Raw genomic sequence first — 13,533 nt, 5'->3', positions numbered from 1 at the left:
AGAAGGAATCCCTACTTGGGAACTTCCATATGCCATGAGTGCTGCAATTAAAAAAAAAAAAGAAAGAAAAGAAAAGATAGAAAATCCTCCAAACATGTTTTTTAAAATAGTCTTATTATCTTTTTTATTGTCTTCTTTGGCCACATCTGCAGCATGTGGAAGTTACCAAGCCAGGGATCAAACATGTGCCACGGCAGCCACCCAAGCCACTGCTGTGGCAATGCTGGATCCTCAACCCACTGTGCCACAGGGGAACTTCCAAACTCACTTTTTTTCCTAATTATAATTAAGATAATAGAACATAAATAAAACATACAGCTTTAATTTTTTAAAATTTATTTTCAAAACCATACTGATTTCCTTGTTGTAATAAGTTCACTGTTAACATTGCCGTAATAAAAACATCCTGTTTCGCCAAGGCTAACATCTAAATAAATGCACTCAAATAAACCAATATTTTCTTGCTTTTACCCACAAAACTAATTTCTGAAAACTAATTATGTTTATTTTAATATAGTTATTTCAAATTAAAAATAAAAAAGAACTAAACCATGTTACTTATCAATTTAGCATTTTAAGTCTCTTTATAAGTACACTAAATTAGTGTTAAAATAAAACTGAGTCCATATGTTTAAGGATTTTGTGGGCTTGAATTAGATATTTGAGCACTTACGAGTCCCAAATGGGAAAAAGTATTAGCTCTAACATTTGCTTTTTGTATTAGACCTATCTTGAAATTACTTTCTGAGTATTTTACTTTTACTCTGTATCACTTTGGAAAATAGGAATATATCTGTAACGGAGACATTTGTAAGGATGATTCTGAGGCAGCATCAACGCTAAAGGGTAATGCATAGTAGAAGAATTTGCTGCCATCTAATAACTCTCTAGGAAAATAGGAGGGAGAACTCAGGGAACCTCAGGAAACATTCACTGACACATTTATTCAAAAGTTGTAAGAGCAAATTCAAGCCAGTCATGTTCAGTTGTGATCAGGGCCCATTATTTAATGTTCTGTTAAGGGGTTTAGGAGAGGCTTAGGACAGTAAACTTGGTACTAACTCTGGCAGACAATAGTAATCCTGCCCATTGCAATGGAAATAGACCCTGTGATATCATGACACCAAAAAGTGAAAAAAAGTGCTCACCAGTCAGTCATATTCTTTCTAGCACTAATAATTTGCATGTGCATGTGTTCCCACACTTATGTACACACACTCATGTTACATTTTTTAAAAGTGTGAATAGATTGTACCTTTTGAGAACTGAATAAAATGATAATAACTATACACATTGGTTGTGGACCAAAAATTCAAAGAAGTGAGCCATATTAAAATGGAGGGGAAAATGAGTTTCATCAATGTAGAGGGTTCTTCATATCTAACAGTTAAATTTTATTAAATAAATTAAGAGGATAAAAATGTTAGTTTTCGGGGCATAGCAACAAGTATTTGAACTCAACATAAAATGACACCAAGGAAGTGAAAACTTTAGTAAATGTTTTTCTCCAAATGTTGGAAGTGAGAGGATTAAGGAGCAAGAAAGATTAAGCAAAGGCTCATCCAATATCCTTATTTTACAGATGAAGAAACAGAGGTAAATCCATTTATCCTTGGGCACACATCTAGTTATTTATTACCCTGACTCCCAGTGTTTATTTCCTTTTTCTTGCAAAGGACTGCAAATAAATAGCACTCATGCCTTTCCTGCCCCTCTCAGATCCAAAGTGGAATTTTCATCATTCTTTCCTCCCCAATTTCCAGCCTGTGTGTCCGAGCCTCAGAATGCTCACACGGGCCCCCAGCAGTTATTTTCAACTGACTGTGTTTAGCAATCAAGATGAAAACTTTTAAAATACAACATATAAAAAAATCCCTTTGAAGCAAGTTTTTATCCTACCTTCTCTCTCGTGATGCAACAGACTTTCATCGGGCAGTGAGCTTAATGCATTATTCAATGACTGTATTCCTTTCAAATAAGATTATTAAATACTAAAAAGATCTGTACCAACTCCTTAATATCTGATTCTAATATAAAATTCAATAGATGTTGATGAATTGCTTTATTTTTGTATATAGACATAGTAAATAATGGAGAAAATAGTAATATTTGGAGACCTCAGCATTTTTCGTAGCAAAAAAACCCTAAATATATATATATAAATGAGGGGGTGGGGAGAAGATGGAGTGGGAGTTTGGTATTAGCAGAGGCAAACAATCATATATGGGGTGGATAAACAACAAGTTCCTACTGCATAGCACAAGGCACTATATTCAATATCTTGTGATAATCCATAATGGAAAATGATATTAAAAAGAGGTGTGTGTGTATATATTTTTTTAAATTAAATAAATGTAACTTTCCATGACAGTACCTTAACACAGGGACACTTCTTTCTGAAGCTCTGATTATAGAAATTTCCTAAGGAGCGTAGCTGATTTTCAGAGCTATGGAAAGAAGGCAGATTTGCCTTGAAATAATAGTGCTTCTGGCATTCTACAGAGTGATTTTTCAAGACGTTCTACATTGCCCTTTAGGAGAAAACAGAGAAAAATCAGAATATGGCTAGGTCAAGTTTATGGAATACGTAGCAGGGCTGGAATGAAATATTTGTGTGAAAAATCAAAGAAGCAACCGGAAGTCAGGCAGGCATGATTGGCCATTCACAGGGAAAATGTCTTCTAGTCTTTGGTGTTCTGCTTCACTTCACCAGAGGAATCAGAACAAGACATCAAGAATTCACCCTATGAGTCTGTGCGTGTACTACTAACTGAAAGGAATCTGAATTGAGACAGAAACTCACCTGAGAGCTTTTAGAGTATCCCAGGGAAAGTCATTTTCTTTGGGCTCAGAAGAAAGGAAAATAAATAGCATTAAATCTCCCATTTAGAATCTGTGTTTTGCTTTTGTTTTTTTGTTTTTTTGTTTTTTAAACAAGGCATATGCTTTAAGGCATCATGGGACAGGGCTATTTAAAATTGTTAAATAAAAACAAGTGAAAAATATGGAAGCTGAGGATCTATGGTTTAAGAACAAAATCAGGCAAAAATAAGGTATCAAAATGAGTAAAGCTATAAGGCTGAAAACAGGTGCTTTCTGTTTCTCTGGTACGTCACGATCCTACTGCTTTCAAAGTTCATAACAAGTTTAGAAAGCTCTCAATAATAGGCTTTTTCTTCCTAATTAAAAAATTCAATCATGGTGAGTTACATATCATGGAAACCATCACAGTAATTATTTTTTGTCGTAAGCCCAAGTTAAGCCACAAAAAATCTGTCTTAGTGCATTTTCTGACTACCTTATTCAACATTCAACATAGACTTTTTAGTTCTTCCAACCTCATTGTTGACCCATGTAGTCATGAAATAATTTTCTTTCACAGTGGATAATTTGATGCTTTATGTATAAGGTCCACAGATTTTAGATTTCAGACTGATAACAGAATGTCAACATTCTGTTCTGTCTGAGAGACTAGAGATGGTTAATTAGAATATTTTCCATTTCTTTTCAAAGACAGACATTTCGAAAACAGTTGGAATTTTTATTTGTACATAGACACTGTGCACATGTTTAACTCGTGGATTCAGAACTAAATAGAAAATATTATATTTAAAAGAGACTTAGAAATCTTAGCAAATATAAGAAAACCAAATGAGATAAATAGTGAGAAGAAAAAGGCAGAATTATTATTACTTAAAAGTTATGTTTTTGTGCCAAAAATTCAACAGAAATAAAATTACATAAAATGTCGAATTAAAAGAGGAATTAAGTAGGATAATCATTTGGAAATTACTAGTTTCCTATACATCAGCAATGAGCAAACAGGAAAAATAGTATAAAAATGTGTATTTCTGTAGTCATGTAGATTTCTGTAGTCATTAATATAGGAACTATAAAAATAGCAAACGTGTTACATAGGACAGTTTTGCCTTCAGATCATGAAAACTTGGCTCAAGTGCCTTATTTGTAGAGAGCAAATTATTGTTTCAAATAATTTAAAATACTAAAGTTAAGATGAACTTCAGATGAAGGCTTGATGGTACTACCTTAACAAGTGTTCATTTATGTTTATCTATCCTTTATTTCCATTATATCATCTCGATCCTAAGATTAATTCCTCTTTTGCCACCAAGATGGATGTTAACAAATTCTAGGGATAAGTGTTTTCCCATTTCTGTCCAAAAGTAAAGATTAATGTCTTTTTCTCAGCCTTCCTACCAAAGACCTAATTGGACTAATTGAGACCTATTATCCCTTGTAGTTGGCAGGATGGTGACTTCCCAAAGGTGTCCACATCATCATTATTGAGCCCTGTGAATTTTAACATTAGGTGGTAAAGAGGTAAAAGTAAGAGATGGAACTAAGGGAGCTAAGCATGTGACCTTAAAATAGGAAGAGCATCCTGATTATAGAGCTGTGCCCAGTGTAATCACCAAAGATCTTCAAAGTGGAAGCAGGGTCATAAGAGTCAGAGTCTGAGTAGTGCAAGTAATGCAATAAATGCAGTAGACTCTGTTGTTAGCTTTGAAAATGAGCAGGGCCAGGGCCAAGGAAGGCAGGCAGTCAGGGGAAGCTCAAAAGATAAGAAAACAGGTTTCCCTGCAAAGCCTTCAAAAGTAATGCGTCCCTGAAGATACCTTGGTTTTAACCAAGTGAAATCCCCTTAGACTTCCAGAATTGTAGGATAATAAATTGGTGTTACTTTAACCCCTAAGGGTGATCATTGTTAGTGCAATAATGGGAACCTAATATACATAAAATCATTCCTTTCAGCCGTCATCGTGGCTCAGGAGTGAAATGCTCTGACTGATCAGCCTGGATTACATGGTCAATGTCTCGGTCCAGGGTCAGTGCCCACTTCTCCTGAATAAGAGGAATTCTTAAAACAAAAATAACCAAGGCTCCAGGGCAAGTAGTTTAAATTATTTTGAACTAAATAGTCTAGCACATCTGTTAATTTTGTCTTTATTCTAGATAGTTAAATATAATATCCCTTAATGAAGAATATACAGTTAGAGTGATAAGTTAGCATTTATAAAGACCCTAATTGGAGGAGTTCCTGCTGTGGCACAGTGGGTTAAGAATCCAGCTGCAGGGCTCATGTCCCTGCAGCGGCATGGGTTCAATCTCCCAACGGGCATAGTGAATTAAAGGACTTGGCCCCCCCACAGCTTCGACATAGGTTGCAGCATTGGCTAGAATTCAGTCCCTGGCCCAGATGCAGCCATGAAAAAACAAAACAAAACAAAAAACCCTCTAACTGGAAACTCACTCAATTCATTTCTGGTGCTTCAATTAAAGTAGTAGATTTTTAAAAAGAAAATGCATGGGTTAAGTGAGTGATATTATAGATGCATGGATTGGTCAGTTGCACTATGTGTGCACAGTATCCCAATAGTTTAGGCACATTAGAATATCACCCTGTAAGTAGGATTCTTGTCAGCACTGAATTCAGAGATATAGGAATCATTTCTTCTCATCTGGAGCTAAACTCTAGTTTTAGAATGTTATTGTCTCTGTTTACAGTATTCTTTTCCTTCAAAATACATGTATCAAATATTTCATTATCAAGTTTTAAAATAGAAAATATGATTATTTTGATGACTGCTTGCAAGTAAATGTTTCGATATATGATCTCATTTACTTTTAACATGAGAGGTCCTGGAGGAAATCGATAGTTTGTACTTAATTCTAAATTTTAGAAGCCACCCACATCTATAAAAAAAAAAAAAAACAAAGGAAGTAAAACCTTTCTGATTGTAACTGACACAATTGATATGAATTAGTGATTTAGATTCCCGGGGCTACTGGATCAAATTGTCACCAATTGGGTGGTTTGAACCAGAGAAATTTATTCTCTCACAGTTCTGGTGGCTAGAATACTGAAATCAAAGTGCTGGCAGGGTTTTTTCCCACTGGAATTCTGAGGGAGATTTGTTTCACAGGTTTTTTTTTTTTTTTTTTTCCCCTGGCTTCTGAAGGTTGTAGATAATCCTTAGCATTCCTTGGCTTATAGCGGCCTCATTCCAGTCTCTGCCTCTGTTTTCACATGTCATTCTTCCTTCCTCAAGTCTCCCAAAGCATTGGCATAGCTTAAGAACCTAGACATTTTGAGCAAATCTTGAAACTTATTTGCGTAAGACCCCAAAGTGGGATTGGTATAGAACTTCATAGAGATCTGTTGTCTTGGGAGATACTGCTTCTCTTGAGTTCTGAGCAAAGCATCCTGTGGTGCTGGCCTAGCAATGTGTGGGCTGGCTGCCAGATGTCAGGCTTTTGCACAGTCCCTGTCAGCTCAGTCTACTCAATGTCCACTTGCCAGCCATGCAAACCGATTTTGCCTACAGTTCACTTCCAAATAAAGACAATAGCAAAATCAGCTTCCTTCTACTTGTGTTTAAATCACACTCTGATTTTATGTTTCTATAACTTAAGTAATGAAATATAAAATTAACCCAGGAGTTCCTGTTGTGGCTCAGTGGGTTAAGGACCTGACACTGTCTCTGTGAGGATGTGGTTCAATCCCTTGCCAAGCTCAGTGGGTTAAGGATCTGGCATTGCCAGGAGCTCTGGCATGGGTCTCAGATGCAGCTCAGATCCAGTGTTGCCAGGGCTGTGCTGTAGGCCACAAATGGAACTCCTATTCAGACCCTTAGCCAGGAACTTCCACATGCCACAGGGGTGACCATAAAAAGAAAAATAAATAAATAAAATAAAATAAAATAAAATAAAATCCCCTAGTGGCTCAGTAGGTTAAGGATCCAGCATTGTATCATTGTACCTGCTATGGTTTGGGTTGCTGCAGTGTCACAGGTTAGATGCCTGGCCCCAGAACTTCCTCATGTTGTGGTCATAGGCCAAAAAACAAAACAAAACAAATAAAAACCACATTATCACATTTTATGTTAGATCACAGAAGAATGGGAAAGAAGAAAGAAGAGAAATCAAATTATGTTTACTAATTTAATCATATCAATCTAAGAAAGAAATACTCATAACTACTACAGTCCTGATTTCTGTTCCTGGTCATGTGTTCACAGCTAGCATGTATAGCATCCTTCTTTCACTACATTCATTCCCATTGCCTGAATCTTTTTCAGCTGGCTCCTTTCTAGACTGAAGGGTGACCTAAACCTTCATTGCTAAAGATTCGGGGCCATGAGCAGTCCCATTCGTATTGAATTATTGGAGTTGTTAAGTAAATTTTGTGACAGAGCATAAAAACATTGAAATGCTGCAGAGGACTTCCTTATTCCATGCCTAATCCTCCTTACCCCCACTGTCTACTAGCAACCGAATTCCCCTTGATAGATGTGATCAAATAAAACAACCAGTACAGTAACTACCTCCTTTTCCTAATGGTTCACTTGCTGAGGAGCCCAGAGTAGCAAAATAGTGGACATGACCGCTGGTTTATGTTGTGCGCCCTGTTGAAACTGTGTCTTCTTTGGAATTAAGAACACTAGAGGAGCAGCTTCCCAAAATGTCAGAGTGGGAAGGAAAAATTTCTTTGCTGGATCACTGGGATTCATCCAGGAGCCGCTCCATTTTTTTGCTCTTAATTCTTGGACTGTTAAATGCTGAACATTGGAAAAACAACAGAATGTGTTAGCCTTGTTTCAGAGTATTAACTACATCCTGATAGAAAAAAAAAAATGAGAAAGAAAAAGTGAATAAGGAAGAAAATGAGGACAATTGGAAACCACAGGCATCTCTATATCTGCATCTTCCTGTCTCTAGCTAATAGACCTTCAGAATGTAACCATCGCTATTTCATATCTTCTTTTCAGTTCTTGCCCAATTTTTTCCTTTTGCCCAATTCTGTCTTTTGCCCTACGGGGAAGAGGATTTTTGGAAGCATAATTTCAGTTTAACCAAATTACCACAATAGAAAGCTACTATAATTATAAAGGTGGTGCTTACAGTAAGTTGAGAAAATGAGACTATTTTAAAAAGTTAGTCAAACTGATTATATATTTTGAAAAAAAATTCATATAATAATAACATAAATTGTACAGTGAAGTTTATAATAAAGTTCTAAATATAAAGAAAATTACAGAGTTCCCTGGTGGCCCAGTGGGTTAAGGATCTAGCATTGCCAAGGCTGTGGCTCAGGTCTGAGCCCTGGCTCCAGAACTTCTGCACACCACAAGCATGGCCAAATAAACAAAAAGGAAAATTCAAAAAACATAGGAGAACATTGTTCTTGTAATCGTTGGATGGAGAAGACTGCCTTGTAATAGAAAATAACATTTATTTAAAGGCAAGTAATGAGGATTTTGACTCAACTATAAACTTACCAAGGCTATAAGGCAAATGTTAGTTCCATATTCAATTGTCAAATAAACTTTTGAAGAGAGATTATTATGACCTTTTCTTAAGGCTCATGTCATCTTAATCAACAGTCTAAGTTTTAAAATTCTCATTCATAAAAATACACAATTACTCAATAATAAGTGTATAAGAATGTTTACTTGTATTACTAAAACAATAAAATAATCAAATAAATTACCATATGATCATATTATTTCATGCTCTGCAGGTACTAAAAAGATGCATTATACTTAACTGACATGACATTCTGGATGAGAAAAATTTGCTAAAATGTAGAATGTAATGTCCCTTTTTTTTTTGTCTTTTTGTCTTTTCTAGGGCCACACCCACAGCATATGGAGGTTCCCAGGCTAGGTGTCCAATCAGAGCTGCAGCCACTGTCCTGTGCCAGAGCCACAGCAATGTGGTATGGGATCCGAGCCGCACCTGCCACCTACACCACAGCTCAGAGTAACGCCAGATCCTTAACCCACTGAGCAAGGCCAGGGATCGAACCCACAACCTCATGGTTCCTAGTCGGATTCGTTAACCACTGAGCTACGATGGGAACTCCTGTAATGTCCTATTTTGAAAAATAAAAGTATATATGCATAAATTGTTGTGTGTGTGTGTCTTTTGAGAATGAGAGTGCATGAGTGCATTTCTAATAGACAAGTGATTAAAAAGATGAATGGCACATATTGATCTTTTATCCATCTCCCCTCCCTCCTTTATCCATCTCCTGTCTCTCCTTTCTTTTTCTCTCTCTCCCTCTCTCGCTCCCTCTTTTCCTATATTTTATTTGTCAAAAAATATGTAATAAATACCTACTGAGTCCAGACCACTATGATAGACACTAAAAGGAAGGATCATCAGTGGAAATGAAGCAGTGTCATTTTTTTTTTTGATACCCGTCTGGTTTAAATAATTTTCAAAATGTGTGTTTATATTTATTTTTAGTCAGTATACATTAAAAGATAGGTTTTACTTGTTTAGTATAAAATTTGATTAGTTTGTAATTTTGCCCAGTTGCTGTGAAAATGTCAACATAATCCTGAATATTTTCACTACTCAATTAAATTGCTCATGCCTGTTTATAGTCGATCCCATGCCCATCCCCAGCGCCAGGCAACCACCCATCTACTTTCTGTCTCTATTGATTTGCTTTTTCCATAAACTTTGTTAGTGTAATGAGGTCAGAATACTTCATTCATATTACTGTTTGTATACCCAGAGAAAATATTTCATGTTATATTTCAGTAACAACTATAATCTCCTCTGCAAAACCCACCCTATTGTAAAGAGAAAAATAATCACATTCAATTTATCTTCAACATTATTTCAACATACAACTGGAATATCAATCTATACACAACAGAATTTATAGTTTCTCATTTGTATAAAATTACACATTATCTAAGTTAATATTTTTTATAGCTATATGGTAGGGTATGTATGTGTGTATGGAGCAGCAGTATTTTGTGAGTTTTCATGTTTGGATGGTGTTGGAAATAAAGGAAAGCATCAGGGTTCTCAAGTGCGGGCATCCTCTCCTTCCTTTGGCATTTACTGTGATACGACTTGCCGAACTAGGTACTTCTTGTTGTGTCTCCAAATCAAAGACAATGTTAACAACTTCGTGGAATTGTTAGTAGAAAAAGGGGGGGGGGGTATGTTGTTCCTTGGAGTGAAACACTTGGCATCATCCTGGAAATGAACAGTAGTTAACATAGAGTGTTTATATAATATCCAAGCATAATACCGGAATGGATCAACCTGAGATAATAAGCATGTTATTTTCAAAATGATTAAAAACCTTATTAGATTCATTTGAGTGGGCTGAGATTACATTTCCAGAGAATGGTGCAGAATTTGAAGATTGGTCAGAGAGGAGATATGAAAATAAATACAGATCCAGAAGTGGAAACTATAAGAAAGGTGAAAACAGTGTATATTGTTTCACGTGGATATGAGAAGCCTCCATGTATATGAAAAATTATTTCAAGCAGGAAGATCAACAGCTGCCTTCAATTTCAGTGGAATTTCTAGGAAGAAAACATTTTTATATTATAGTATGTGACATTTACCTTAGAAGTCAGAAAAGAAGTTTCTAGATAACTAAGGAAAGTTAATGAAATACTTCAACACTGACAAAGATAATATATGGCCAGTGATTCAGGAGGTGGCTCTGTTTTAAGAAGTAATATAGCCTAGGGACTCCGCCAACCACATTTGAGAAAAAATTTAAAACAAACGTATTTTAAAAATCCTGCCTTCTTTCTGTATTGGAGCATTCATCTCCATTCCTATTTTTGCATTTTCTAGAATTGAAAACAATTTCTCTGATCCTGCTAAAGCACTTAGATTCTTGATTTGAAAAGCAGATTATTTCATTGATTCATTCATCCTTATGGAAAGCATTTCTTGGGGAAGGGTACTGTGGAGTAGAGATTACATTTGGTGAGGTTATCCAATTAACACCATTAAATAAGATAATTTGGATAGCATAGAGATATCATTATTTCTACGGGTAGAGCATTTGTATAACAAAGAAATATTTTCTGAGTAAGAGCTTTTTTTCCCATGAGGTCACTGTTTCTTTAATTCTATGATATCTACATAGTTAGGACAACTAGATTGCCTTTAGAAAGGAAATAAAAAGGAATTTCAAATTATGTTTCTCTTGAGTACAACTATCTAGATGAAGTTAAATATTAAGTGCAAAAAAGGAATACTCTGAATAAGAAAAGAAATTATTCTAAATGTAAATGAAATATATTTGTCCAAAAGAATTTGTCCCACTGACTTCTCCAATGATGACCATTTCCTAACTGTCTCACTTACTATAGAAGGACTTTTCCAGTTATAAAACTGAACATTTAGGCTTTTGGAACATTTCCGCTCATTATGTATTTTGATACCTGATTTCATAATTCAATCAAATTCTGGAATGATATATTTGTATATGTTTCTATAAATAAATCAGAGGCATTGAACATCAACTTCCATTTTATTATATGCTGGAACCCACCCCCAAAAGAGGTAAAATGCCCCACGGAAAATATAGAAATGATACTTGAGATCAAATATCATTATCTCGCTATGAATAGAAACTTGGTAGCTCTGAGTTGTACCAGTCAGAACAGGGCACCCTTAATGACAGGGTTATTCATGAGATGCCAGAGGCCATGTACTCTAACCAAAGGAGACAAATGTGAGGGGGATAAAAGGAACAAGACGTCAGACTGTGAAGATTACATAGCAGAAAGAGAAGGACAGATTTACCTAATTTGTTTAGATACAGTTGTAGGAATAGATAGGAGAAGTAAACAAAGTATATTTGAACATAGGTCATATCTGCATAAAACTTAAGCATCAGTCAGTAGCTCTTTCCCTATTTTTTTTTTTTGAATCCTAGTGTTTATCTTATCAATTATTCTTGGTTATAGTGTAAATAATCTCAATCATTTCTATCTCGCTGTCTTTCTCTCTCTTTTTTTGGGGGGGTAGTTAAGGATACTTAAAACATTGGGTAAAATTGGCCTTTATCATGCATTTAAGCAAATATTCTCATGGATGCTGAAGTATGTGTATTTGGGGAGGCTGTTGGAGGGAAAGAAGAGCGAGAAGACTCACAGCTAAATAAGTTTCCATCTTCTGTTGACCATAAACACTTTCACAGGACACTAACTCTGTCCAAGTTTACTCATTATAATAGAGCAAAACAAACATAACCAAATAAACAAACGGTGGCTGCTCTGTAGTCACAGTTGAACTCAGACAAAATCAAGACCATTGTACAAATCCCCCAAATTTCGGAATGTCTCCCTCACCCAGACAGCATAAGTGACTGGCTCCTGCTTCTTTTCTAATTAAAGCTTTAGCCTAGACTTCTAAATAACAATTAAACTATCCAATAATAATAATGTCTCCCTTTCTGAAAGCACCCAATACAGAGAAAATCCATGCTTCCTTGAACCCTCTCTAAAATCACTTAACACAAGCCCAAATCCTGTAACACCCTAAGGAGTTTCTTCTAGTACCCTCTTACACTGAATTACCTTCTGATTCCCAGTGGAGTGGGTCTCCCTTGTTGCAACAATGCCAGAAAGCCCAATATTGCACTACTATCTGCATGTTCCTAGTGGTCTTGACTGGTGCACAACTAATATAGAAGGTATAAATGTAGAAGTATATATGTGTAGATGTGTATACATATCAAAAATTCACCATTGGAAGTTCCTGTTGTGGCTCAGTAGGTTAAGAATCCAACTAATATCTATGAGGATGCGTGTTTGGTCCCTGGCCTCGTCCAGTGGGTTAAAGGATCCAGCATCACTGTGATCTGTGGTGTGGGTTGAAGACACGGCTTGAATCTGGTGTTGCTGTGGCTGTGGCGTAGGCCAGCAGCTGCAGCTCTCATTGGATCCCTAGCCTGGGAACTTCCATGTACTGCAAGTGCAGCTGTTAAAAAAAAAAGGCAAAAAAATTAAAATAAAAATTTTAAAAATGTGCCATTATCATTGTCACCATTGCTATATTTAGAGTTAGTATTTATAGAGCACCCATTATATTCCAGACAGTATGTTAAGTAAATCTACAAGGGTTTTTTTTCCATATAATTTGTACAATAAATCCATGGAGTAAGAGCTAACCCACTTAAAAAATACAGAAATGCAAGACCAGAAGTTCGAGTAATTTTTCCAAGTTTATATAGCACGTTCAGTGTAGATTCAGTTTCCTAAGTTATATAGCATGTAATTGGAAAGTTGGTGTGGAGACATCCACCAGAACCAGGGGGGCTTTGCCCCTTTTATAATTTAGAAAATAAAAAATAATGGCATATTGTGTCTGTCTTTGTCATTCTCTGGCAACATATCAGCCTATGAAATTTCAAACAGCTCCAATAGAGTAGCAAAGGGCTCTGCCTTTCACTACTGAATCAGCACTGCATCCACCAAGCAGAGCCAATTATAACACCTGCCTGGAAACTACTCTATATTTTAATCTACCCACATTTTGACATTTGCCTCAGCTCTTACCTTACATGAGTTGCACTCAATTCGAATACTAAAGAAAAGGCTGTAGATGTGTTATGTTTTTATTGAGAGAATGGGGAAAGCTGGCTAATTTTATGAGTGGATTATGTGGAAGTTGGTTAAAAGAGATTTTATTATAGAACAATGATAATGCAGCCATGAAATACAGTGCAACTGTTGA

The sequence above is a fragment of the Phacochoerus africanus genome, chromosome 4 (genome assembly GCF_016906955.1).
Source record: "Phacochoerus africanus isolate WHEZ1 chromosome 4, ROS_Pafr_v1, whole genome shotgun sequence".
In the NCBI taxonomy this organism is placed as follows: Eukaryota; Metazoa; Chordata; class Mammalia; order Artiodactyla; family Suidae; genus Phacochoerus; species Phacochoerus africanus.
This window is presented reverse-complemented; position numbering follows the sequence as displayed.